Source organism: Acomys russatus, chromosome 31 (assembly GCF_903995435.1).
Source record: "Acomys russatus chromosome 31, mAcoRus1.1, whole genome shotgun sequence".
NCBI classification, from domain to species: Eukaryota; Metazoa; Chordata; class Mammalia; order Rodentia; family Muridae; genus Acomys; species Acomys russatus.
Genome location: NC_067167.1, coordinates 43,039,039 through 43,045,078, shown reverse-complemented (window position 1 = coordinate 43,045,078; position 6,040 = coordinate 43,039,039). Strand labels below are relative to the sequence as shown.

The following is a 6,040-nucleotide window of genomic DNA, read 5'->3' as shown; positions in this document are numbered from 1 at the left end:
ATTCTGCGGAGAGTATGGTGCAGTTTGTCCTTTTGCTCATGCCCACTGGTCTCCTGACAAGCTGAGATGCTTATCACCTTGCCATTGATGTGAAGGGGAATTCCATAACCCTGACACTTTCTGTGGTGTGCGCATGTGTGCATATAGGCAAGTGATAAAGTGCTTGAGAATTACTTCCACCATGTGCAGGATTGAGATTAGAAATAATAAGTTCATCATTATCATTATTATTTCTATTAATATTTATATAGCACCTTTACTCTGAAAAGCTCAAGAAACTATGAATTTTAAATTATCCAATGGGCTCAGATCTTAGCTGCACCCCTACATACTGAGAAAGACACAAAATTAATAATGCATCTGAATGACATATATTGCTGGAGAAATCTAATTCCATTGCTGTTTAGCTCTAGTCTGTTATTGGAAGATGGCACTATATATTTTCCTGGGAAGTCAGATAATCATTAGTATTTCAATACCAAGGTACATTTGCTATTTATTTAAAATTACCTTTAGGTGACAGGTTATTCAAAAGTAAAGAAAAAATAAACTGAATTGTGACTTTAAAGACAAATTTATTCTCTGGATTAACATTCTAAAGTAAATTTGTTAGCAAAAAAAATGACTACTATTTTTTTATAAAGGCTCTTAAATGCTGCATTTGCTTTATGCTCAGGATCTAAATGTAGATACATCATGCTGAATTTTGATGGTACTTTAGGATGAATAAAATAGGGTTAAGTATTCTGTAATTGAGCTTATGTTATATATGGGAATGAATTTGAAATTATTAGCATGGATTATCTTTCTCTAGTCTCCTGGTATAAAATTATAACATAATAATAAGATAACAGAGCTTTGAACTTAAGGGAGCCATTCAAAGTATTAATTTTCCCAACAATAGTTCATTACAAGTCTACTTTGGGAAATAAAATACTTACAGTAATTATATTGAGTTTCAATGTAGGCTCAACTATATTAAGCCTAATATAACATATGCTTTGTAAGAGTGATATTTCTGTTATTCTTTTTCAGAAGTGATAATTTAATAGTTTAAAAGTTTATTCCATTTAGACTATTTATATATGTGAAGATATTTGAAATAACATAAAAAGCTACTATGTAACTCCAGACATGTTTTAAAGTTATCTTAGAAAAAGTATAATTCTAATTTATAGTACAGACTTCTAAAGAAGTAATTTTGCACGACCAGAGGAAGAGAGGGAGTTATGTGAACTGGGGTAGTGGAATAAATACTATCACCAATAGTGGTGTACCTCAGCTAAGAAATGACTTCTAAAAAATGTTCTACTTAACTATTTCTAGTTAAAATGAAGTTGAAACTGGAGAAATATAATTTCACGAGATCATAACACAGGTATTTGGTAGAAAATATCTAATTACTTTAAAAAAGCACAAATCCTCTGGCTTTCCTCGTCAAGAAGATAGGTAATGGGAGGATTCTGATACAAGTGAATGTATTTTGAGGGCTTGTTGCTCGAAAACCCAAATGTGATCTGTCTGTGACACTACTATTTCATGGTGTGAAGTCATTATTTTCTCTCACCTTTTCAAATGTTTTTCCTGCTATACATCACCCTCACAGTGGGATTTATTGCTCAACCATTTTGCATTTATATAAACAGCTGTGGTTTTGGGGAGTTTTATAAGGAGCAAACCCAATTTCAAACACCATGTGTGCCTCTGCAGGTCATTGAATCCTGGGGGACAGAGAGCTTCCTTTGCTTACCTGCTGTAGTTTTTACAGTCACAGCATGGCAAACTGCAGCTCCCTTTGTCATAAATATTAACAGCCTCTTATATAGAATTTAAGCATTAAGACTATATGTGCAAATAGCAAAGGTATCTACATTTGAGTTTTTACATAAGGTTTTAATCCTTGTTAATTGTTTTATGTATTGGGGGAAACCAGCCAATCATTAAGGAAGACACATGAATTTGCAGTCACACAAATTAGGCAGTAGCCAGGGGAGAATGTAGCCTCTGGGCACACACACAACTTGAAATTTACATAAGTGTAGCTATACATGTTGGTAAAATACATGATAGCTCATTTCTTCCTTTTTTGAGCTTATATTAATTTATATTCAGAAAATAAAAATGGTTTTATTGCAACTTTCTCATATATCCATATAATTGCACTTTGCTCACATTCCCCCAATACCATCATCTCATTTCCTTCTTCCTACTGGAAACCTTTATTTACACAAATGTTCTTATGCCTTCATACAATGTGAAATGTAATATGTATATAAATACAATAGTCTGTTTGTATGAAAAAGATGATACTTTGTATTTCTTCCCTCATGACTCTTTCTAGTTTTTTCCTTTTCAATGTCTTTAGAGCCTTCACATTGTTCCATTTTAGTTTCATAATGTTCACATATTTAAATTTAGGTACTATGCAGGAACAAAATCATGACACAGGGGAATTTTGAGTCTAACTCACAGTGATATTCAGTTTCATTCACTTCCCTGCAAATGACATAGTTTCATTCATATTAAGGCTGAGTAACTATACACAATGTCTTCTTTATCCAGTCATCTGTTAATGATATCTATGTTGATTCTATGTTTTGGGTATTGTGAATGCTTCACCAATCAACAGAGCTGTGAGGTAGAAGAAGATGTTAGAGGCTTTGGCCTTTCCCCAAACATTACTAAAGATAATATATACAAAAACTATAAGCAAACAATACTGTTAAGCACACCCAGCAGCTACACTGCACAAGGCTTTCCAAAGTCAACGACTCACAAAGGGGGAAAGGTACCCAACAGTGTTGAAAGCTGATGTTTTAAAAATTAAGAAGTCCTTTTTCTCCGACACTTTTTCTGTCGCCACTCTCCTAGCTTCGCCATGCCGCCCAAGGACGACAAGAAGAAGAAAGATGCTGGAAAGTCGGCCAAAAAAGACAAAGACCCAGTAAATAAGTCTGGTGGCAAGGCCAAAAAGAAGAAGTGGTCCAAAGGCAAAGTTCGGGACAAGCTCAACAATTTAGTCCTGTTTGACAAAGCCACATACGACAAACTCTGCAAGGAAGTTCCCAACTATAAGCTTATTACTCCAGCTGTTGTCTTGGAGAGACTGAAGACTCGAGAGACTAAAGATCCGCGGCTCCTTGGCCAGGGCAGCCCTTCAGGAGCTGCTTAGTAAAGGACTTATCAAGCTGGTTTTGAAGCACATAGCCCAAGTAATTTACACAAGAAACACAAAGGGTGGAGATGCCCCAGCTGCTGGTGAAGATGCATAAGCAGGCTAAATCAGCTGTACATTTGGGAAAATAAACTTTATTAAATAAAAAAAAAATTAAGAACTCTTAAAAATGTTATATATATATATATATATATATATATATATATATATATATATATATATATATCTCAACAATTTTATGCATCACATGAGTGGACTTATGTGGATTTATGAGTGCTTAGGACATATAGAATTGCTAAACTTCATATTACACATTTTATAGTATTATCTTAAACATGTTCAAAATTCTACCTTCTGTAAAGGGAGTGAGAGAGTATATTAAACAGAGTGGTTGAGAGATTGCTATAATAGCACATGTAAAAAATTATGATGTTCTGAACAAGAGCCTCAACAATAGAATTGGTGAGAAATAGATGAATTTTGGATTTATTATAAATGTTGTTACAACAAAATGTATTGATGATTTCATCTCTTATGTCTGGAAAGATTTGAAGGTACATTAAAAGTTACAGGCAATGAATGATTCAGAATTCCTTGAGTTATAGGTGAATCATGTTTCTAAAAACCAGAATAAGGAAGAAGAAAAACGGTTATTTGGATCTTAGGAAAAAACTAAGGTATCAGTAATATTTGGTCAGAAAGCATATCAAGCAAGCAGGCAATGGAGACACTGACCAGATAGGACCCCGCCTTCCTGTAATGATGAAGACAGAGATAGCATATAAAGGCTCATGAGTACAAACAGTTCCCAGAGAAGTAAATACAAATGGGAATGAAACAGATGGCGGAAAGCCAGGGATTAGGGCACATCAAAATTCAGGCAGAATGACAAAGGGGACTGAGAAAAAATGAGTAGGAATGAGAACTAAGAACTGGTGTTGTAATGACGAGCTGTGGGCTTTATTTCAGCACAAGGCACTGAGTGGCAATATGCCATGCAATCAACACTACAATGAAGCTATAACTTAAGGCCTCCTTGTCAATTTCAGTTTATTTTGAGATCAGATAACTAAATAGCTCATGGTGGCCTAAATCTGTAATCATTCTGTTTCAGCTTCCTAAGTAGCCGTATTACAGGCCTGTCCAGCCAGCTGGCAAAATTACGAATTCATCTCAAGAAGTATAAATTGAGAATCTGAGATAAATACAAATAAATTGAAAGAGAAAATATATGTGAACATTGTCCGTGCTTTTTGGTAACAAAGGGAGTCTTTGTGACTTGGTTGATGACCAATGGCTCTGCAAGCAATGGTTTAACAACTTGCCTCACAGCAATGTCCTATGGCATAAAGTAGAGTAAATGGAAAGTAAGAGGCAGAGGATGAAAAAAAGTCCTCCCAAATACCAACTGTTATTCTCCATGGTGTATTTTATGCTTGTTGGTTGGTAAACATAGTTATCAACATATAGTTATCATATATTTTCCAACTGGCCATTGCAATGGTGTCATAGGTACAAAGATGTACCAGCAGACTCTGCTTTATGAAAGGTCTTGTCTAGTTGTGTCTCTCTAGTGGTTACTCCCCCCTTGTCTCAACTGGAAGCAAAGATTGCCTCAGCAAAGTGGTGGCCACTCCAGAGAAGCTCATGTTTAGTGGCTAACTCACGTGGAAGATTAAAACCTGATCACTTTGTCTAGATTCAGGTCCACTATGTTGGCAATGATCACTCAAATTATCCTTTCTTGAGATGGAGAGATGCCTTAGTGTACAAGAGCTCTTGTTGCTCTTGTTCACAACTGCCTGTACCTCCAGTTTCAAGGGAGCTGACCCCCTTTTCTAGTCTCTGTAGGCACCTCTTCTCTAATATACATGTACCTAAATTAAAATAATAAAATTGAACTAAAAGCTCCTCTTTACTGATAGTGTCAAAAGCAAAACATAGTTTGCACATTTTAGAAAATATTTTTAATGTATTATTTGATAATGTCATATATATCTATAATAAAAATGATAATATATTTTCTATAATCCACTTCTCCAAATTGCTTTGAAATTCTATCTACCATCTACCTCCTAACTTCATGTTCTTTTTATTTTTTAATAACTCTTTTAGCAATAACAGTGCTGTCCATATGTACATGGGTGTGGAGCCATCCACAGGGTCCCAAGCAACCTACATGTGATAACACATCCAATGAAAAATGATTCTCCCTCTCTCTACCAGCAAATATCAACTTACAAAAGCATTTCAGTTAGGATTGGCACTCTCCTATGTATGTTAGAATTTCTGCTGACTTGATCTTATGCAAATATTGTGTAGGTAACTTCAGAAACTGTGATTTTATGAATATAAATTCTGTCTTTTCCAGAGGTAGCACTTCACAGCTCTGCTCATCTTCTACTAGCACTTATATTCTTTGTGTCTCCCTTGCAGTGATGTTCTCTGAGACTTGGTGGAGGAGGGGAGATTCAAAAAGATGTTCCACTTAGGACCTCACCTTCCTAGTCACTTACTATCAGCTCTTTGACTCTTGGTGGGGGAGGGGAGATTTAGAAAGATGTTCCACTTAAGACCTCACATTCATAGTCACTTACTATCACGTCTTTGACTCCTCATGACTTTCTGCAATGGCTTCTGCCTACCTGCACCCATCTTATTCTCTGTCTGCCTAGTCCTGATGTCATCTCATTTTATGGAGTTGGTCTGGATTAAACACCCTGTAACTCCAGCATCTGCCATGGAAGAATTCAACCTGTGACAGTCACCGTAATACTGTATTACACCTCCTTGCTTCTGGCTCATTAGTATAGGTGCATAGCATCCAGTGCAATATGGAAGTGGAAAGAACATAATTTGAAGCAG

General features: G+C 35.7%; 1 pseudogene; it reads left to right on the top strand.

Moving 5' to 3' along the window:
- Positions 1 to 2,853: 2,853 nt before the first annotated feature.
- LOC127212770 (40S ribosomal protein S25-like) lies at positions 2,854 to 3,296 on the top strand (annotated as a pseudogene).
- Positions 3,297 to 6,040: the final 2,744 nt, after the last annotated feature.